Source organism: Ipomoea nil, unplaced genomic scaffold (genome assembly GCF_001879475.1).
Source record: "Ipomoea nil cultivar Tokyo-kokei standard unplaced genomic scaffold, Asagao_1.1 scaffold0099, whole genome shotgun sequence".
NCBI classification, from domain to species: Eukaryota; Viridiplantae; Streptophyta; class Magnoliopsida; order Solanales; family Convolvulaceae; genus Ipomoea; species Ipomoea nil.
Genome location: NW_017616527.1, coordinates 379,023 through 402,936, shown reverse-complemented (window position 1 = coordinate 402,936; position 23,914 = coordinate 379,023). Strand labels below are relative to the sequence as shown.

Below are 23,914 nucleotides of genomic sequence, written 5' to 3'. Positions count from 1 at the left end.
ATATACTTACAAGATTATGAGGTAAGTCGTGATGATGAAATCAATGTTGATAGTGATGAACTAGCTCACTTTGCTTTGTTAAAAGAAATTAAATTTGTGAAATTTGAAAAGGCTATTCAAAATCCCAAATGGAAGAAAGTTATTGATGAGGAGATGGTCTCAATTGAGAGAAAAAAAAAAAACAGAACATGGGAGCTAATATTCGACATTGTCACAAGGCCGTTGATGTGAAAAGGGTCATCAAGATATAAATGAAGTCAAATAGTGAAGTTCAAGGGTACAAAGCAAGGTTGATGGCAAAAAGGGTTTGAACAACGACAAGTTATGACTATGACGAGATTTTTTTCCTTTGTAGCTTCAATGGACACAGTGAGGTTAACCATTACTTTAGTAGTCCAAAAGCAATGGAAGATTCACCAGATGTATGTCAAATCATCCTTCCCCACGACCCACTAAAAGCAATGGAAGATTCACCAGATGTATGTCAAGTCAGCCTTCCCCACGACCCACTTGATGAAGAGGTCTATAAGCAGCCACCTAGCTTTATACAACATGAAAATGAAAACAAAGTGTGTAGACTCAAAAAGACTTTATATGGCCTTAAGCAAGCTCCATGAGCATGAAATAAGAGAATTTATGTGTTCCTTCAAAAAGTTGGTTTTCAAAAGTATCTATCTGATCATGGTTTATATATGAACGCTAACTCTGGAGATATTTTGTTGTTATGTCTTTATGTTGATGATGTGATTTTTATAGATCATGTAATAATCACAAAAATGATTCAAGATTTCAAGAAGTCAATGGTGAAGGAGTTACGTTCAAGATGTCTGATCTCAGCCACATGTTTTATTATGAGTTAATTCCAGCAAAGGACCTCCAACTGTAGTGATTTTCCAAATTTGACACTTTAATATCAAAATCTTTCCACTATTTGTCCTTCCGTGCTTAAGCGTTATTTAAGCATCAATTTTAGGGGTAAAATTGTACTTTCATAGACTAGGTGTCTTCTGTTGGAAAATATTCGCAACGTCAACGCGCGGGTTGGAAACCTTTTAAGAAGCACGGACACAACGGGTGTATGGCTGAAAGGAAATCTGTGCCGTGTTATAATAACACTACCTTAAAAGCGTTATTTGCCCGGTAACGGTGCAGTTAGAACCCTGGCATGCTTTCGACAGGCTACACAGACCTACTATGGATAGCTTGCACTAGCAACCACGTATGTAACACCCCCGGTTTTCATGCCAATTTAAAGCATAAATATGCAAGGCAAACTAACCAACATAACATAAAAACGTAAACACAACGGAAGTCTAATCATAAAACGGAGAAAACCAAGGAGTGTTATGCCACGTTCACTCCAACGTGAACGCACAGAGAAAAACTAAAACCATCAATCTAATATGTTCAACATCAGTGGCACCCAGGCCAAAACACAAACTAAACTGTTCAGGGGATCTAAACTATCCACGTCTAACGCTCTCGCCATCTACTCAGGACCTGTAAAGCACATAAAGAAAGGGGACGATGCCCGGTCAGCGAATATTGCTGGTAACCCATCAATACGCGTTCAATAGCATATGTATAGATAGTATAATACAATATCATTTTCGAAACGGAATACATTATATATCAGTTTAAAACCGCAAAAAGAGAAGTCAACTGCAAAGACTCTATTTCACTCTCAAAAGAACAAAGGAATCACATCCCAAGACAACATCAAGACAAGAACAACAATAGAACAACTCAACACCGCTCAAGATGTAATCTACTGATCACAAAGCAGAAAACATCGAGGCAAAGACAACAACAATAACAAGTACAACTAGAGTTGTATTCTACTGATCACAACGTAGAATACCACTCGACATGCTCAACAGACAAGGATAGACATCCACACACTAGCACATCATTCCACAGTGACACTTCATGTCACAAGTTCCAACCATATGCCATGTTCCAACCTTATGCCTACCCCCGGCCTTATTACAGTTCCAACCATTACCTCCGATAACCCCTGTACTTCTGAGTCCAACCTTATGCCTCTGGGAACCGTCGTTTCCCACCTACAACCACCAAATCATCAACCACCGATTTCATAGTACACGAGGGTACCGTTCATTTCAATCACACAACCCCCAATCACATGAGCCTGAAGCCCAAATCACATGAGACTGAAGCCCAATTACAACTCCATAATCACATCATGGCTACCACGAGGACCACATCTGTACCTTGGTGATTAATGTCCCATACCATTAATCGTGCAATCCAGGTACCGCCAACACACACATCATCATAGGAATCAATCAACGGATCACAACGAAAATATGAAACCATACTCAATCAAGGAAGGATTACAATCAGACATCAACAATGATCAACACAAGTTATCATCCACAATAGGAAAGAACAAATCACACACGCTAGCATTTCAACATCAAACTAGCATGCTTATCAAACGGGTAAACAACACATAGTTCCGAAGAACGTACAAGACTCACTTGGTTCAACGAATCACAAGGTTGAACACTTAGCACGATTCAAGACACCAAATCCTACATGGATTCTAACATACCGTTCTAGACATACGAAACATCAAGAAGATACTCAAATAGCCCAACAAAAGAACATCGGGAAGTCAAAACATCAATTACCGAGTCAAAAGAATCACGGGGAACCAATCCCCAAAACATAATATCATTGTACCCGCGGGTGGTGCCACGGGTGGACCCCCACCCGTGGTTCCGCCCGCGGGAACCAAAGCCCAAACCTATTGTACCCCGCGGGTGGGGTGGCGGGTAGGCCACTGCCCGCTGTTCCGCCCGCGGGTACACCTCTGTACCACAAATAATCCCTTCGGGGATTTTCAACACCAAGTCCAAAACACCCAAAATCTCACAATATATAACAATATGACTTGAATCAAAGGAATAGCCAAGCAATTGCATACAAGAACCCTAAAAACAAGCTCTAGACATGCATTACCACAAAACAATGCATCAAATCTCACATTTCATCACAAAAATCACAAGTAGAAGCCAAGAAATCATCATATAGGTAAGAAAATAGATTTTGTAAAGCATGGGTTACCTCTTGTAGCCTACAACTTCACTTATCACACCCTTACAAGCTTCTATTAAGGCTTTCCTTCAACTTCAACTTCACAAACACACCAAAAGACAACAAAGATTTAATCTTTAGAAAAAGACACCTTAAAAGGTACTAAAAACACTGAAGGACCAAAGATCTTACCCTCCTATAAGCTCAAGATTAAGAAAGGTTGAATCTTGGAGACCAACTTGAAGAATCATGGAATTCCCAAACTTGTCTTGAAGAAGAAGCTAGCTAATTTCTAGAGAGAAGGAGGAGCTTTTTTTTTTGGGGTGTTAGGGAAAAGAATGAAAGATGACTCTAGGTTAGCTTGGTATACAATCATAAGGTGAAAAGTCTTCTTTACCCTTACTACAGTGGAAAAGTGTAAGGAGACATGGGAACAATTCATGAAGCATAGGGTACAACTCCTTGACTTGGATTGCCTAGTCAATTTCTAGTCCTCCGACTATTGAATTTTCAGGATTTTAGGAATAGATTATCAATTAAGCTAGGATTAATTATCTAATTAATCCTTAAATAGAATTTGGATTTACGGGGTGTCACATCCTCTCCCCCTTAAAAGAAGCTTCGTCCCTGAAGCTTGGGTACGACGAATTGAAGCAAGACGACAAAACGAAACAACAATGTGACAAGAGAATCAAGAACATCCTTTTGGTCAAAACTTTAAAGATTCAAGAGATACAAAGTGGTCAAAAAGCCATGGCATTGCAAGGTTGAAAGAAATTACCAATTGAGTTTTTGAGCATAACAAACACTAAAGCCAAACACAACAACCAACTTTCTAACCAACACTAACGTTCTAAACAACTAGCTCCTAGTAAGACAACCCACAAAGCTAACTACTCAACACAACTAGCAAACAAGAAAGATCACACAAGGCAAACAACAAAACAACTAAGCACGACCAACAAACAACAACTAAGCAACCAACTACCAATGAGCTGACAACCAAGGCAAGCAAGGGAAATAACGGGGCTCAACAACAAAATTGTCGGCTTGCGAAATGGGTGACAAAGCTTAAGAGATAGGTTGCAAACGAGGTTTTAAGCAATAAAGGTGTTCGCCACTAACCAAAGTTAGAGGAAACAAGGGTTCGAATTAAGGTGGTAAGAATGATAGGCTTGGACACAACGAATTTCAACACCAAAACCATCGGTTAACAAAACGAATGACAAGGCTTAGAAATAAGCTGAGATTTCACAAAGGTAAGGCAAGAAAGAAAGATGAGGTGATAGATAGAAGATTTACCGGGAAGGGAAACTAATTTTATCTCAAGCTTAACTCCCTGCTTACAACTATCCAACGATCTACCCAAAACTAACATCCCAACTAAGGAACAAGCTACAACAAAAAACTGGCACCACAAGAACCCTAAGCTAGATCACACGGGATCAAAGAACCAAGATGGCGTCTTCAACTGTTCTCCGCTGACTTCTGCAACTAAAGGAAGCAAGGTACTCACACTACACAAATTGAGCTCGGCATCCGCTTGAACTTGATCCGTCACTTCCAGACAAAGGCTGCAACTGCCAGCTCCAAAACACGAGCAGGGTGTCCTTCTCCCTAGCTCTTGGGCTATCTTGATGCAGGCTGTCAACTTAACACTTGCATTAGCACACGACCCACAACTCACAGCAAGGAAACACTTGAAAACTTCAAAGCTTCGGCTCGGATGAAAGGTCCAAAGCAGGAACGGTAACAAAGGAGAAAGGTAACTCAGGGGAAAGAAAGCTTACAAGAAGAGATTCGGTTCAACGGAAAAGATTAGAGTGAAGGGTTTTAAGGTTTGAAAACTCGAAGATCACATTGGTTAAGAAGGGAAGAAAGGTAAACAGGGCTACAACCTAGGAAGTAAGGAATCAAGCGAGGGTTAAGGGAGTTGAAAAGGATTTCCCCACGGAGGGTATCCGGTTTAAGCTCAAGGATAACGTTGATTAGGAAGGGAATCAAGATTTTCAGAGTCACAACTTAGGAAAAATGAGGTTGCAACCTTGAACAGAGTCGAATCAAGAAGGAAACAAGAACGAGGTTTGAAAAGATAGGTTGGATTTCTCGAGATGGGGCAAGGGATTTGACGAGGGTAAGAGAGGAAGATCGGCTTCAAGAGATGAAAGGGTTCTCGACTTCCGTGAAGCTCCGGCTTGACGCTGATCACTAAGCTTGTCGAACTGAAGGCTCTCTACCACGACTCAGACGCGGCTTAACTCTTAGACCTTACCAGATTTCTTCATAAGCTGATGACACCGCCGTCTTGCACAAGGTGATTGGAAAGAAAAAAAGAACAAGGTTCGGAAGAGAAGGATCACTTAGAAAAATGGTGATAGGGTTTGTCTACGGGAAAGAAAATATTAAAGAGGGTCAAGGGTGAATCTCGAGCAAGCTAACACACGAAGCTAACACGCAAGGAAGGGCACAAAGACAAAGGAAGGTGCAACAAAAAGGGTACAAGAACTTACTTCAACGGTTCCCACTTGCATCTGCCTCACGACTGTTGATCTTACCTTGCCGAGGTCCCGACATCGTACACAGGTCCTGGATGCTACTTCCACTTAGTCCATTGTTGCTTCTACTTCGGGGCTTACTTCCCGACCGAGGTCTCACACTACCAACTGGGTTCGAATCCACTGAAGTCACTCTCTTAATCCTGCACTCAAAGGACCGGTGACCCTTTTTGCCACAAGAAAAGCACTCTACCGGTTTCCCTAGACAGTCCATGCCGGGGTGATCACTTCCACACTTCTTGCAGATGAAGCTCTTTCCCATAGCCTTGTTGTTCCAGATTGACTGGGGAGCCTTACCTCTCTTAGAGTCATCTCTTCGAGGGCTTCTTGTTGATTCAGCACCAGAAGCCATCAAACTCCTAACCGCAGGTGTAACACTTCCATCAAGCTTCCTCTTACGGTTCTCCCAGATTCCTTTCTGAACTTGCTGTACTCGGTAGATGTCGGCTGCACAAAGGTAGGCCTCCTTGACATGAGCAGGATAGAACTGCTCCCATAACTTAACCTTCAGGTTTTCCCAACTGAACTTCGGATCTTGTCTACAAGCTGGCCTTTCAAGCATCCACCACGAGTCCACTTCTTTCCGAAGGTAGAACGTAGCCAACTCCACCTGACGATCCTCCAGGCAAACCACAGCTTTGAAGATCTTGTCAAACATCCGGATCCACTAATCCAGCACAGCGGGATCTTCTTCACTGGCGAAGATCGGGGGACGAAGACTTGCGACTTGGCGTACTATGTCACGATTCTCATTCTGAGGAGGGTGGTTGATGTCGAGGAGGGCATTGCTCAGCATCTGGGTGATCTGTGTCAGTTGAAGAAGGCTTTGAGCTAGTTGTTCGTTGGCGACTGCTTCTAAAGACCTTGCACGACATCTCGATGGTGCCATCCTTGGCTTCTACAGAAACAGCATGATAACGGGGAAGACTTAGGGCCCGCACCCTTACCTGGTGCCTTAACTAAAGAGAACCAAAGCTAAAAGGAAAATAAAGCACAGACAACACAACAGAAAACGATAAAAGAACTCACAACCTCACCGCGCGTCCTAGAAGTTCTAAGTCCTAAACACTTAGATACTTAAGGTCACCTTAGGGTCTCAAACCACACTTAACTTCTTTAAAGACCAGACTCTAACATCCTAGGCTCAAACCTAGGCTCTGATACCAACTGTAACACCCCCGGTTTTCATGCCAATTTAAAGCTTAAATATGCAAGGCAAACTAACCAACATAACATAAAAACGTAAACACAGCGGAAGTTTAATCATAAAACAGAGAAAACCAAGGAGTGTTATGCCACGTTGACTCCAACATGAATGCACAGGTAAAAACTAAAACCATCAATCTAATATATTCAACATCAGTGGCACCCAGGCCTAAACACAAACTAAACTGTTCAGGGGATCTAAACTATCCACGTCTAACGCTCTTGCCATCTACTCAGGACTTGTAAAGCACATAAAGAAAGGGGACGACGCCCGGTCAGCGAATATTGTTGGTAACCCATCAATACGCGTTCAGTAGCATATGTATAGATAGTATAATACAAAATCATTTTCGAAACAGAATATAGTATATATATCAGTTTAAAACCGTAAAGAGAGAAGGCAACTGCAAAGACTCTATTTCACTCTCAAAAGAACAAATGAATCACATCCCAAGAACAACAATAGAACAACTCAACACCGCTCAAGATGTAAACTACTGATCACAAAGTAGAAAACATCGAGGCAAAGACAACAACAATAACAAGTACAACTAGAGGTTTATTCTACTGATCACAAAGTAGAATACCACTCGACATGCTCAACAGATAAGGATAGCCATCCACACATTGGCACTACATTCCACAGTGACACTTCATGTCACAAGTTCCAACCTTATGCCATGTTCCAACCTTATGCCTACCCCCGACCTTATTACAGTTCCAACCATTACCTCTGAGAACCCCTGTACTTCTGAGTCCAACCTTATGCCTCCGGGAACCGTCGTTCCCCACCTACAACCACCAAATCATCAACCACCGATTTCATAGTACACGAGAGTACCGATCGTTTCAATCACACAACCACCAATCACATGAGCCTGAAGACCAGCTGAGCCTGAAGCCCAAATCACATGAGCGTGAAGCCCAATTACAACTCCATAATCACATCACGGCCACCACGAGGACCACATCTGTACCTTGGTGATTAATGTCCCATACCATTAATCGTGCAATCCATGTACAACCAACACACACATCATCATAGGAATTAATCAACGGATCACAACGAAGATATGAAACCATACTCAATCAAGGAAGGATTACAATCCGACATCAACGATGATCAACACAAGTTATCATCCACAATAGGAAAGAAAAAACCACACACGCTAGCATTTCAACATCAAACCAGCATGCTTATCAAACGGGTAAACAAAACATAGTTCTGAAGAACGTACAAGACTCACCATGGTTCAACGAATCACAAGGTTGAACACTTAGCATGATTCAAGACACCAAATCCTACATGGATTCTAACATACCGTTCTAGACATACGAAACATCAAGAAGACACTCAAATAACCCAACAAAAGAACATCGGGAAGTCAAAACATAAATTACCGAGTCAAAAGAATCACTGGGAAGCAATCCCCAAAACATCACAACATTGTACCCGCGGGTGGGGCCACGGGTGGACCCCCACCCGTGGTTCCGCCCGCGGGAACCAAAGCCCAAACCTCTTGTACCCCGCGGGTGGGGTGGTGGGTAGGCCATTGCCCGCCGTTTCGCCCGCGGGTACACCTCTGTACCACAAATAATCCCTTCAGGGATTTTCAACACCAAGTCCAAATTCAACTCCAAAACACCCAAAATCTCACAAAATACAACAATATGACTTGAATATAAGGAATAGCCAAGCAATGGCATACAAGAACCCTAAAAACAAGCTATAAACATGCATTACCACAAGACAATGCATCAAATCTCACATTTCATCACAAAAATCACAAGTAGAAGCCAAGAAATCATCATATAGGTAAGAAAATAGATTTTGTACAACATGGGTTACCTCTTGTAGCCTACAACTTCACTTATCACACCCTTACAAGCTTCTATTAAGGCTTTCCTTCAACTTCAACTTCACAAACACACCAAAAGACAACAAAGATTTCATCATTGGAAAAGGACACCTTAAAAGGTATTAAAAACACTAAAGGACCAAAGATCTTACCTTCCTATAAGCTCAAGATTAAGAAAGGTTGAATCTTGGAGACCAACTTGAAGAATCATGGAATGCCCAAACTTGGCTTGAAGAAGAAGCTAGCTAACTTCTAGAGAGAAGGAGGAGCTTTTCTTTTTGGGGTGTTAGGGAAAAGAATGAAAGATGACTCTAGGTTAGCTTGGGATACAATCATAAGGTGAAAATTCTTCTTTACCCTTACTAAAGTGGAACAGTGTAAGGAGACAAGGGAACAATTCATGAAGCATAGGGTACAACTCCTTGACTTGGATTGACTTGTCAATTTTTAGTCCTCTGACTATTGAATTTTCAGGATTTTAGGAATAGATTATCAATTAAGCTAGGATTAATTATCTAATTAATCCTTAACTAAAATTTGGATTTACGGGGTGTCACAACGTAGGCGAACCTGACTATATATGCTCAGACTAGAGGGTATGTATGAAGTGAAGAAAGGAAAGAAGGAAACTTCCTTTTGAGTGCACTGTTCAGTAGTGAAGGATGCACTATTTATAGCCATGAAGCTCTAATCATGACCATACACACTCACGCTAGAAGTGGAAGTTTCATTCCCATGTCCATACAAAATGTGTGGACAAGAAACATGCGGACCCAAGAAAATAGGACTAGAAATGTGGCTTCTAGTTTGATCGTATTTTCCCAGCATCTTCTTCCTCACCATTAAAGCTAGAACAACCCGATAATACTTCAAGAAAGTTGCATAGACTCCCCAAGTAGCCTAGTGGTGTACAATCCGTTGGACTTACCGGCGATCAATAACATGACGATGATGTGAATGGAGAGTTTCAATAGACATGCATGCAGTTGATGACGTTGATATTTCTCAAACTCCAGTCAACGACGCGACTTGGAGTCGTGGGTGGTGGACGGTGGGTGGCAGCAAGGCGAGGCAGTGACGGCATAGCTGGTTTTTCGGCGGGATTGGCGTCGGCGAAGGTTGTGGTTTGGCTGAGAGAGAAGGCATAGGGATGAGGTCTGGGTCTCGGAAAATGGTGGTGAACGGCGCTGCTTCCCGCCGTTGACTTGGTCGGCTCCCTTTCCGGCTACCTCCCTCTCTCTCTCTCTCTCTCTCTCTCTCTCTCTCTCATTTGGCTGCATATGAATGGAAATGAAGGCAGTTGCTACCGTTATGGATAATTAAAAATGGAGAACATGGAGCCTTTAAGAGATATGGGCAGGATGGAATTCCCAGAGGAACGGAGGATGGAAAAGAAGGAAGGTTTGAGAGAGTAGGAAGAGGAAAATGAGGGAGTTAAGGAACGAAAATGGAAGGAAGTCTTGGAAACCGCTACCATATTCAATATTTAGGTGAGTTTGTTTTCCACTTTGGGAGTATAAATTAATATTTGAGAGCAGCGGTAACGGCGGGCGGAGAAATGGTGGTAGAAAAGTTGAAGAAGGCAGGAAATTACAGTGTGGCCTCTAAAATCTAAATGAACTTCAATTTCATTCTACTTATGGCTTCACCTGGAGTAGAATAGAAACTACATGGTTAGACGTGTTGTTCTCTTTGGATTTTGGAAATACTGGCCTGAGAAGAGAATCCAAGCAATAAAAAGACAATTTTACCCCAAAAATTAACGTCTAACTAACGCTGAGATGACGGAAGGACCAATAGTGGAAAGATTTTGATAGTCAAGTGTCAAATTTGTCCAAATTAAAAGTCGAGGACCAAATCTGGAAAATCACTATAGTGAGAGGATCTTTGCTGGAATTAACTCTTTTATTATTTAGGAATTGAGGTAGTGCAAAGAGAAGAAGAAATATTTGTCAATCAGAAAATATGCCACTAAACTTCTAATGAAATTTCATATGCACGATTCAAATCTTGTTAGAACTCCTATGAAATAGGAACAAAACTGATGTAGGAAGGTGTTGATACAACATACTTCAAACGAATTGTTAGAAGTCTTAGATATCTCACATGCACTAGACTCGATATTAGCTATGTTGTTAGTTAGTTAGCAGATTTATGGAGTCCCGTCGACAATTACATTTGTAAGCGGTAAAAAATGATCATGCGCTACATTAAAGAAACTTATGACTATGGATTATTCTACTCATCATCTGAGGAGAGTGATCTTGTTGGTTATTCTGACAGTGATTGGGTAGAGATTTCGAGGAAAGAAAGAGTACTATTGGTTACTACTTTTTGCTTGGAAAATCTGTGTTCGTAGTCTTCAAAGAAACAATCTATTGTTTCATCACCAACATGTGAAGCTAAGTACATTGTAGCAACATCAAGTGCATGTAAGACAAATTGGCTTAGCAACAGAGTTAATACCCGAGATAGTCCCTCGACTATTTGAATTTCACCACTTTGGTCCTCAACTCCCAAATTTGCTCAATTTCATCCCAATTATGTAATTTTTACCTAAAATAGTCCTTGGTCCAAACCAAAATGGTCCTGATTGAGGACCATTTTGGTTAACAATTGCATAATTGGGTATGAAATTGAGCAAGTTTGGAAGTCGAGGACCAAAGTGGTGAAATCCTAATAGTCAAGGGACCAAATCGGGTATTTAATAAGTCAATTTGGGTTTCAAAAGCAAGGTCCAATCAATATCTATGTGGACAATATATCAATTAATAGTTTAGCCAAAAGCCTTGTATTTCACTGAAGGAGTAAGCACATAGATATACACTATTATTTCTTAAGAGATCAACTTAACAAGAGAATGACCAAACTGGAGTATTACAACACTGAAGATTAGAACACATATATTCTAATAAAACTAGTGAGGTTCGAGACCTGCATCTAGCTAAGGAATCAACTTAGAGTGAAGACCCTCCCAAATCAGAACTAAGGGGGGATGCTGGACCAACATAATTATGATATTATTAATTCTCGTTGCATAATTCTTTGTTTAAGTCAAGATCCAATCTTATAGGGATAGTTAGAGATCCTAGTTCTATGCCTTGATCCTACTTTCTAGTAAATTTTTTAAGAACGACTTTGTAACACCCCGTGTTACGAATCCTAAAACCAACTGATTAATTAATTAATTAATAACCCAGGAGAAAGAATAAATTATAATGATTAATTAGGGAAAAAGGCCACCATAGCCCATGGGCCCAATTATATAAACCCAACCCCTAAACCCAATAGGAATAAACTCTAAACAAACCCTTGGATCTATAAATAGGGAACTTAGGGAGCACCTAGAACCCCCCCCCCCCCCCCACACGCCTAGACGCCCCACCACCCCAGGAGAGCTCCAAGAATTCCCTTAGAAGAAATCAAGAAAGCAAGAAAGCTTAAAGAAAGATCCTTCATAGCCAAGGAATTAATTAAGGCTAAGAGGTAACCCATGTCTCAACAAAACCTATTTTCATAGCTATGATTTCCCCTTAGGGTTTCCCCCGTATGATTGTGAATGGCGAATTACTATGATTATTATTGATGTTGATTTAATGATTCCATGGGGAATCTTGGTAATCTTGATATTGGGAGCTTCTTGATAATTGGGATGTTCTTGATGATTGATTGGGATTCTTGATGATGATGTGCTGTTCTTGATGATTATGTTGTTCTTGATGATTAGTTGCTATCCTTGATGATATGTGTTGTTCCTACCGAATCTTGCAATTAGAAGACGAATCGTATTCTTGTGGATATAAAAGTGATTAGAACCCTAGGTTGTATCGTATGATCTTATTCTTGGATTATCGGGTGGGAAATCGCATGTTTGGGTGTTGATTATGATTAGAAAAGCATGTTAGGTTATGTGCCGTTCGTCTATCGTAATTGATCCGTTAATTGTCTATGTGTTGTCGTTAATTACGTTGAAAAGTGTCTAAGCATGGTTTCGGGTTCCACAACGGTTCCCGGGGCGAAAAGTGATGAAAAGAGTCAGTGGGGGGTAGGGGACCCACCACCTACCCGCGGCAATTCGGGCAGCTCCGGCAGCGGGCAGCCGGCGGGCGGGCAGTTGCCCGCCGGGCACCCGCTGCCCGGAACAGTGTCAGCCGGCGGGTGGACCCCCACCCACCGGCTACCCGCTGGAATTTCTCCCACCTCGGGACCCCGACTTCCCCGTTTGATGTTTCCCCGATCCCCGTGGTGTCCCAACGAACCCCGTTTGTCGTGCCTATGTCTAGTTTGATGTTTCGGGTACCGTTCGTAGGTTTATGAGTCTGTTATATCGCATGCTAGATGAATTGGTATCCCGTTGACCTAGGTGAAGGAAGTATGAACCCCCTTAGGACTATTCTTAGTATGTGATGGATCACGCATAGGTTTGTTATACGCTTTATTCCCCTTCCCAATGTGTAACGTGGGTTGCATGTGCTTGCTATGTGTTATGTGTGTGTGCTACCCCAATTCGGTTGCGATCGGATTGGTTATCCTGAGCTGCGGTTCAGAAGCTGGCTGCGGTCAGATTGGTATTCCTGGCTGCGGTCAGATGACATTCTCTTGGGCTGCGGTCCACCGTTTGGTTGCGATCAAACGTTTCTATACGAGCTGCGGTTCGTCCTTTATCCTGGCTGCGGTCAGATGACACTCTCTTGGGCTGCGGTCCACTGTTTGGTTGCGATCAAACATTATGATGAGCTGCGGTTCATCGGTCGGTTGCGATCGACCTCCCCGTGTTGCGATGCGGGGCATGGTGCTGCGGGGCTGTGTCAGAGCTATATGCGCTGACCCTCATGTATGGGCATGCGATCGGTCCTGTGGCGCCAACAATGTGCGTTATGTGTGTGATATGGACGAGTTGTGATTATGAGTGCCTTGGGATGTGACTATGGGATTTATATTGGGGATTGTTTATGATGGGTTGTGATTATTGTTTATGCTTTGCCTTATCTGCCTTATCTATTGTGAACTGCATATGCTCGTTATAACTATTGCTTGTGTCTGACCTTATCTGTCGAGTCATTCCCGGTTTTAAAAGCTAGAGTTCGTAGGATATATCTTCATGCTCACAATGGTTTTCGTATATTTATATATATCTCTATATGTATTGTATTTCAACGCGTTGGAGTGGGTTACCAGCATCTCTCGCTGAACAGATATATTTGGCTTTCAGGCACAGAAGAATAAGTCACTGGAGCGCGCTAGAACCCGGAATGTAGAAGTAGATGGTTCCCTTTTCGGCCTGCGTGCCATATTAAGCATTTACATTATTGAGGATATTAGTTAGTTAGCCTGTGCACCTGGGTTCTCTAGCTCAGGTGTGGCATAGCACCCCGTACTCTTGTACTATGTTTTGGGATTTAATGAGATAATGCCTGTATTTTATAAGTTTTAAATGCCTTGAAAATTGGGGTGTTACAGTTGGTATCAGAGCCTAAGTTTGACCCTAGGAAAAGACTCTTAAGACCGGACTTTAGGACATTAGGCTTGAACTCCAGGTATCTAGGAGCATAGGCTTCAGGAATCGTAGGATGCGCAGTGAGATTGTGAAACCTACACATCACCCCGCACTTCATCCCTCTCTAATATTAGAAATTCCTTCCCCACTTATTATATCAAGTTGAAACACAAAATAACATCAACCTTTAATCACCAGGATGGCACCTAAGAAGAAACAGTCCGGAACACCGAGACACAGCTCTCAAGAAGTCTTGACTCAAGCCCTACAACGCCTGACCCAAATTGCCCAGGCACTAAGTACTATCGTTCCCCAACCTCTGCCAACAGACGAGAACTGGAAATCCACCACCAAGTCTCGGCACATCAACCACCCACCCTCTCGGGAGACGAAGACCCCACAACCCTCGAGGAATGGATTGAGACATTCGACAAGGTGTTCAGGACAACCCAATGCCCCGAACGCCACCGGGTCAGGATAGCCTCCTTCTATTTCAAGCACGAGGCCGACGGCTGGTGGGCCCGCGAGGGGCTTACGTACGAACAAAACCCCGGATTCAACTGGGAGGACTTAAAGACGCAGTTGCGAGAACAGTTCTACCCCAACCACCTGAAAGCCGCCATGTGCGAGGAATTTCTCAGTCTAAGACAGGGGACGGCCCCGGTCTCAGAATACTACCAACGATTCTGCCGACTGGCTCGCCTCGTCCCCGAGCTAGTACCCACCGAAGGGATCAAAGTCAGGAAATTCCTAACGGGCCTTAAGCCCGAACACCAGAGGTCCTTGGCCGCCCAAGAACCGAAGACCCTCGGAGAGGCCTATGCCAAGGCATGTCAGCTACAGCAGGTAGCGGACCCGCCTCCAGGGATGCAACTGGGGTATAAAAGGAAACCCGAAGGAAGACGTCCAATTCTCGCCAAGGAAGCTAAGAACCCCAAAACCGCCCCACTTGACCAAACCATCGCGCCGACTACCCGGGGAAGGGTCCTCACCCTAAGCAAGGCCAGGATCGGAGATAGCAACATAGTCTCCGGAACCTTCCTAGTGCACGCCACCCCAGCCATCATATTATTTGACTCAGGGGCTACCAACTCGTTTATAGCAACCGAGTTCGCCGCCCAGCTCGGTCTTAACGCCACCACCAAGGTCCGACTCCAAGTCAAGGTGGCCTCAGGCGAGGTCATAAGATGTGATCGCATGTACGAGCATGTAATGATCACCATTCAGGGAATGGAATTTCCCAGTAACCTGATCCAGTTTCAATTAGATGGGATGCAAGTAATCTTGGGCATGGATTGGCTAGGGAAGTTCCAAGCGCAAATCCTGTGCGGAGAGCAGAAAGTGGTCCTACGAGGGCCAAACAGTAAGAGGGTGTCGTACCGTAGTGCCCGCCAGGATCCAGGGATCAAGCTGATAAACATGATGAAAATTAAGAAGTACCTGGGCCAAGGAGACGAGGCCTTCTTGTGCTCAGTCGAAGACCTCAACGCCAAAACACCCGAACCACAAGCCATCCCAGTGGTAAACGAGTTCACCGACGTCTTCCCAGACGAAATTCCCGGGGCACCCCCGGCCAGAGAAGTCGAGTTCACCATAGACCTCATACCGGGCACCGCCCCGATCTCTAAACCACCCTACAGGCTAGCACCAAAGGAAATGAAGGAACTGAAAACACAACTCCAAGAACTGCTAGATAAGGGTTACATCCGACCCAGCACCTCCCCATGGGGAGCACCGGTACTATTCGTTAAGAAGAAGGATGGGAGCATGCGCCTGTGCATCGACTACCGGGAACTCAACCAAGTTACTATAAAGAATAGGTACCCCCTTCCCCGAATAGATGACTTATTTGACCAACTCAAAGGGGCAGGGGTATTCTTGAAGATCGACCTAAGATCCGGGTATCACCAGATCCAAGTGGCCAAACCGGACATCCAGAAAACGGCCTTCCGGACACGTTACGGCCACTACGAGTTTACCTTAATGCCTTTCGGCCTCACTAACGCGCCTGCCATATTCATGGACCTCATGAATCGAGTATTCCGACCTCACCTGGATGACTTCGTCATCGTGTTCATTGACGACATCCTAGTCTACTCCCGAAATAAAGAAGAACATGAGACGCACCTTTGCATATCTCTGCAAACCCTCAGGGAGAACCAACTCTACGCTAAATTCTCCAAGTGCGAATTCTGGCAAGACAGCGTAGCCTTCTTGGGCCACGTGATAACCAAGGAAGGGATTAGGGTGGACCCCGCTAAGGTTCGCGCCGTTAAGGAATGGACCACGCCGAACTCACTCTCGGAAGTCCGAAGCTTCTTAGGTCTAGCGGGCTACTACAGGAGGTTCGTACCCGACGTCACCAAGATAGCCCAACCCCTCATTAAGCTCATGAAAAAGGAAACCCCCTTCCGTTGGGACGACGGCTGCATCTCGGCCTTCCAAGCATTAAAGGATAAACTAACCACTGCACCCGTGCTAGCCATACCCTCCGGATCGGAAGGGTTTGAAGTCTACAGCGACGCATCCAAGAAGGGGTTAGGATGCGTACTAATGCAAAATGGCAAGGTAATAGCTTACGCATCCAGGCAACTCAAAACCCACGAAGAGAATTACCCCACCCATGACCTCGAGCTAGCCGCTATCGTATTCGCACTGAAAATCTGGAGGCACTACCTGTATGGAGTACAATGCAAGATCTACACCGACCATAAGAGCCTGAAGTACATCTTTACTCAAAAGGACCTAAACATGAGACAACGAAGATGGCTGGAACTCATAAAGGACTACGACCTAGATATTCAATACCACGAGGGAAAAGCCAACGTGGTGGCGGATGCCCTAAGCCGAAAGACAAATCATTCCCTTAACACCACGTGGGTCCTACCAGACCATCTGTACAGGGACTTCCAAAGGCTACACTTGGAAATAATAGAGCAGGGACAAACTCGCCCCAATGCCTATCTACTCAACACACAGGCCGTGCCCACCCTCTTCGAGGAAATCAAATCGGGACAACAACAGGACCCGGAACTAGATAAAATCCGCCGCGACCTGACTCGAGGGAAAGAGGGCCCTTTCGAAGCACACCCAGACGGCAACCTCCGCTACAAAGGGAGGTGGTGTGTACCCTCTACGCACCCCCACTTGAAACAGCGGATCTTAGAGGAAGGACACAACTCCCCTTACTCCGTCCACCCAGGCGGTGACAAATTATACCAAGACGTAAAGAAATCATTTTGGTGGCCGAATATGAAAAAGGAAATCGCAGACTTTGTGGCCAAGTGTCTGAATTGCCAAAGGGTAAAAGCCGAACGATGTAAACCCAAGGGACTCGTGCAACCCCTTGAAATACCACAAGGAAAATGGGATTCCATATCCATGGACTTCGTCGGAGGGCTACCCCCAACGAAAACCGGTAAGGATAAAATCTGGGTCATAGTGGATCGACTCACCAAGACAGCGCGATTCATTGCCATGAAAGAAACATGGATGATGACGTAACTAACCCAAGCTTACGTAAACCGGGTAGTGAAATACCACGGAGTTCCCCGGAACATTGTGTCCGACCGAGATTCCAGGTTCCTCCTGCAATTCTGGAAATCACTACAAGCGGCATTGGGAACGCAACTAAAGCTAAGCACAGCCTTTCACCCCACCACAGACGGCCAAACCGAAAGAACCATCCAAACCCTCGAAGACATGCTAAGAGCCTGCACGCTCGACTTCCGAGGGACGTGGGAAGAACACCTAGACCTCATCGAGTTCTCGTACAACAACAGCTACCACGCGAGCATTCGCATGGCACCATACGAAGCACTGTATGGTCAGAAATGTAGAACCCCATTATGCTGGGAAGATATGGTCAACCCGGTAACACTGGGCCCCTAATACCTACAAGACACCATAGCTAAGGTCAAACACATCCAGGAAAGGATGAAGGCCGCCCAAGACCGCCAGAAGTCTTACGCCGACCTAAAGAGGGAGCAAGCCGAATTCAGCCTCGGGGACAAGGCCTGGCTAAGGATCTTGCCCACACGAGGGGTAATGAGGTTCTGGAGAAAAGGAAAACTCAGCCCCCGGTTCATCGGCCCTTACGAAATCGTGGAGAGAATCGGAGACTTGGCCTACCGTCTCGCCCTACCCGTCGAGCTAGAACGAGTACACAACGTGTTCCACGTATCCCAGCTAAAGAAATACATACACGATCCAAGCCACGTACTCCAACACGAGACCGTGGACCTCGACGAGTCACTAGTATACGAAGAGAAACCCGTAAGAATCCTGGACACCAAAACAAGAAATACCCGGAACCGAGTCATGGAAATGGTGAAGGTTCTCTGGACCAACCACGGGACCGAGGAAGCCACATGGGAACTTAAGGACACAATGAAGGAGCGGTACCCCGAGCTGTTCACCCCAGGTAACTAAGGGAAAACTTTCTTTTTTTGTCACCCAGGGCCAAGCTTCGGGGACGAATCTTCCTGTGAAGGGGGGGAGAGTGTAACACCCCGTGTTACGAATCCTAAAACCAACTGATTAATTAATTAATTAATAACCCTGGAGAAAGAATAAATTATAATGATTAATTAGGGAAAAAGGCCACCATAGCCCATGGGCCCAATTATATAAACCCAACCCCTAAACCCAATAGGAATAAACTCTAAACAAACCCATGGATCTATAAATAGGGAACTTAGGGAGCACCTAGAACCCCCCCCCCCCCCCCACACGCCTAGACGCCCCACCACCCCAGGAGAGCTCCAAGAATTCCCTTAGAAGAAATCAAGAAAGCAAGAAAGCTTAAAGAAAGATCCTTCATAGCCAAGGAATTAATTAAGGCTAAGAGGTAACCCATGTCTCAACAAAACCTATTTTCATAGCTATGATTTCCCCTTAGGGTTTCCCCCGTATGATTGTGAATGGCGAATTACTATGATTATTATTGATGTTGATTTAATGATTCCATGGGGAATCTTGGTAATCTTGATATTGGGAGCTTCTTGATAATTGGGATGTTCTTGATGATTGATTGGGATTCTTGATGATGATGTGCTGTTCTTGATGATTATGTTTTTCTTGATGATTAATTGCTATCCTTGATGATATGTGTTGTTCCTACCGAATCTTGCAATTAGAAGACGAATCGTATTCTTGTGGATATAAAAGTGATTAGAACCCTAGGTTGTATCGTATGATCTTATTCTTGGATTATCAGGTGGGAAATCGCATGTTTGGGTGTTGATTATGATTAGAAAAGCATGTTAGGTTATGTGCCGTTCGTCTATCGTAATTGATCCGTTAATTGTCTATGTGTTGTCGTTAATTACGTTGAAAAGTGTCTAAGCATGGTTTCGGGTTCCACAACGGTTCCCGGGGCAAAAAGTGATGAAAAGAGTCAGTGGGGGGTAGGGGACCCACCACCTACCCGCGGCAATTCGGGCAGCTCCGGCAGCCGGCAGCCGGCGGGCGGGCAGTTGCCCGCCGGGCACCCGCTGCCCGGAACAGTGTCAGCCGACGGGTGGACCCCCACCCACCGGCTACCCGCTGGAATTTCTCCCACCTCGGGACCCCGACTTCCCCGTTTGATGTTTCCCCGATCCCCGTGGTGTCCCAACGGACCCCGTTTGTCGTGCCTATGTCTAGTTTGATGTTTCGGGTACCGTTCGTAGGTTTATGAGTCTGTTATATCGCATGCTAGATGAATTGGTATCCCGTTGACCTAGGTGAAGGAAGTATGAACCCCCTTAGGACTATTCTTAGTATGTGATGGATCACGCATAGGTTTGTTATACGCTTTATTCCCCTTCCCAATGTGTAACGTGGGTTGCATGTGCTTGCTATGTGTTATGTGTGTGTGCTACCCCAATTCGGTTGCGATCGGATTGGTTATCCTGAGCTGCGGTTCAGAAGCTGGCTGCGGTCAGATTGGTATTCCTGGCTGCGGTCAGATGACATTCTCTTGGGCTGCGGTCCACCGTTTGGTTGCGATCAAACGTTTCTATACGAGCTGCGGTTCGTCCTTTATCCTGGCTGCGGTCAGATGACACTCTCTTGGGCTGCGGTCCACTGTTTGGTTGCGATCAAACATTATGATGAGCTGCGGTTCATCGGTCGGTTGCGATCGACCTCCCCGTGTTGCGATGCGGGGCATGGTGCTGCGGGGCTGTGTCAGAGCTATATGCGATGACCCTCATGTATGGGCATGCGATCGGTCCTGTGGCGCCAACAATGTGCGTTATGTGTGTGATATGGACGAGTTGTGATTATGAGTGCCTTGGGATGTGACTATGGGATTTATATTGGGGATTGTTTATGATGGGTTGTGATTATTGTTTATGCTTTGCCTTATCTGCCTTATCTATTGTGAACTGCATATGCTCGTTATAACTATTGCTTGTGTCTGACCTTATCTGTCGAGTCATTCCCGGTTTTAAAAGCTAGAGTTCGTAGGATATATCTTCATGCTCACAATGGTTTTCGTATATCTATATATATCTCTATATGTATTGTATTTCAACGTGTTGGAGTGGGTTACCAGCATCTCTCGCTGAACAGATATATTTGGCTTTCAGGCACAGAAGAATAAGTCACTGGAGCGCGCTAGAACCCGGAATGTAGAAGTAGATGGTTCCCTTTTCGGCCTGCGTGCCATATTAAGCATTTACATTATTGAGGATATTAGTTAGTTAGCCTGTGCACCTGGGTTCTCTAGCTCAGGTGTGGCATAGCACCCCGTACTCTTGTACTATGTTTTGGGATTTAATGAGATAATGCCTTTATTTTATAGGTTTTAAATGCCTTGAAAATCTGGGGTGTTTCAGACTTTCTAGTAAATTTAAACACCTATATAAAGGTATTTAGCACAAGTTTTGTAATCATGGGTTTATTTGTAAGCATCACAAAACATCAATCATTTGCAATAATATTCCTTGTATTATCACTTTCGCTATGAGCTATAACTTTTGGTGTAGTAAGCGTCTTGGGCGTCGACCGAGTTCAACCCCTGCTCAATTCGAGACGTGGTGATGTGGCTTACCATGGAGGTATGTGGTTAAATGGTTAATAATCGCATACTCATCACCAATTGGTTTTGAGAAGGATATGGAAACCTGATACCCAAAGAACTTTGTGGTTAAGCGTGCTTGGCTTACACGACGTGTGACTTACTAGGAAGTAAACATGCAATGAGGTCCATTAATTGGTATCAGAGTCGAGGTCACGGGTTCAAATCGATTGCGAGACAGTTGCTAAGTCCAGTCCCGAATGAGATGAGCATAGATGGTCATGGGTTCGAATCGATGGCGAGGCAGTTGCTGAGTCCAGTCCCGGATGGAATGGGCATAGACATGTTGCGTAACTTGAGAATAAGCATAGTGCAGCGCTAAGATCCATCAAAGTGGTCAAATCCGAACCATCTTCTGTGACTAAACTCATTGTGAGGAGATGGTTTAGTTGATAATGTACATTTGCTAATTAATTGGGCTTTACCAAAGATATATATCTTTTGCATATAAAGCTCTACAGACTACAGTTCATAAGACTTCATTTTAGTGTGTGTTCGTAAACCAGGAAAATGACTTCTGGAAAATGACTCTGGAAAATGTTTCCTAGAACATGAGTCATTTTCCAGAAAACATTTTCATTTCTAGTGATTGGTTGCATTTCAGAAAATTATCTTGGTGTGTTTGGTTCAATTTCTAGAAAATGAGTAGAATTTTATTATTAAACATTTTAATTGTTTTGTTTAGAATATAATATAATAATAATAATAATAATAATAATAATAATAATAATAATAATAATAATATTATTATTATTATTATTATTATTATTATTATTATTACTAATAAGTGGTATGGTGGTGGTGGTGGTGGTGGTAGTGTGGTGGTAGTAGTAGTGGTCGTGTGATTGTTGTGGTGGTGGTAGTGATAGTGTTGGTGTTGGTGGTGGTGGTGGTGGTATGGTGGAGGTGGCCTGGTTGCGGTGGTGATGGTAGTGGCGGCGACGACGACAGTGGTAGGGGTGGTGGTTGCGATGGTGGTGGTGGTAGTAGTGGTGGTGGTGGTTTGGTGGTAGTAGTGGTGGTGGTGGTTTTGGTGATGGTGATGGTGATGTGGTGTTGGTGTGGAAATTGGAAAATGACTTCTCCAAAAAAGAGGGGAAGTCATTTGCTAAGAAAATGAGGGTATTTTCATTTGACCAAACACTCATTTTTCTTTGACTCACATTTTCTACTCTTTACCAAACACTAGAAACCCAGAAAATGATTTCCATAAATCATTTTTCGGGTTTCCAAACACACCCTTATGGGGTGTTTGGTTCAAGTTCGTGACAACCCAAAAATAATTTGCCTAAATTCTATTTTACAAAATTCTAAAATATTTATTTTCACTCTTCCGAAAATTTTTCAAAAACGGTGTATGAATTAAATATTTTTAACCGAGTTTTTTTTTTTTTTTTAATAAATTCAACACCAGGATTTATCCTATTTCAAAAATTCTAAGTTTTGGGTATATTTATGTACCAAGTTTTGACCCAAAAAGTCAATCTGAGTGAAACAGGAGAGGAACTTGTGAAACCTGAACCAAGTGTTTTAATTAGAAAATACTTCTAGAAAATCTATTTTTGAACCCAAGTTGTGTAAAATCAATTTGAGACCTTGGTCCATGATACAAGGTGAACCTTGATATTTCTACAAGCCTTTGTCTGATATTTTAGAAGCATGCAAATTTTCCCTTTTAACCTCAACCAATCATTTGAAATCTACCTAGGGTTTTGCACCCATATAAATAGAATAGTATCACCATGTTTTCTCCTGATCCCTCTCATTTGCCTCTCCGCTCTCTGAGCTCTGTAGACAGAAGAAGAAAACACAGTAAGCATTCCTCACTTATATTCTCATCCATCCATTTCATCTTCTCACTTAAGATTTCCTTTCTTTTGCCTTCAATCTCTGAGATTCTCTCCTTAAGCTTTGGTTGTGTTGTTTGTTTGGGGAGATTAGGTGGTGAAGGAGGTAGTAGTTGAGTAGAGAGGAAAGGGGGATCCACACAAGAAGAAGCAGAAGCTCAAGGTATAAACCATGGACTCCCAAACTAGTTTTTGGTTCTGTTAAATGCTAGAAATGTGAAATAGATGCTTAGAAATGCTAGATAATGTTTGTTGATGAGCTATTTGTGTGTTGTTGATGATCTATGATTGATTTATTGAGGTTTGGAAGTGTTTGTTGTGATCTGAGTTGCCTACAGGTGAAGAAGTTTGGGTCTGGTGCACACAGATGGTGCACCAGTAAACCCAACGGACCTAGGCAAGGTCCGCTAGCTAGACCCGTGAGGCCATGGACCAAGGGAGCGGCCCTGAGGGATCCGTTGCCCAGGGCCGTTGCTTAGCGAAACCAAGCGGCGGGGCTTCGCAAGCCCCGTCACCAAACTCCGCCAGGCCAAAGTGTAACACCCCGTGTTACGGCCTCCGTGTCCGGACTAATTATGAAACTAATTCTGTTAACATATAATTAAAAAGGATTTAATTAGACTAGAACTCCCATTAATTAATTAGTATGGTCCACAATGGATCATGGACCCTCATCCTTAACCAAGTCTTTAATTCTATAAGGAATAGGAAAAATGGGCCTTTACTATACATATTCTAGTTAGGACTCCTAAATCTATATATAGGGAATTAGAAAGCATTTAGAAACCCTGCCACAATTAATCCTACCCGCCGAGATATTC

At 43.7% G+C, this 23,914-nt stretch overlaps 1 long non-coding RNA gene across 1 annotated transcript; it reads left to right on the top strand.

Moving 5' to 3' along the window:
- The first annotated feature begins 991 nt into the window (after positions 1-991).
- On the top strand, positions 992-21,261 carry LOC109178268. The gene is made up of 3 exons (XR_002053695.1): positions 992-1,002; positions 4,568-4,571; positions 21,179-21,261. It is a non-coding gene; the product is annotated as an uncharacterized LOC109178268 (long non-coding RNA).
- Positions 21,262-23,914: the final 2,653 nt, after the last annotated feature.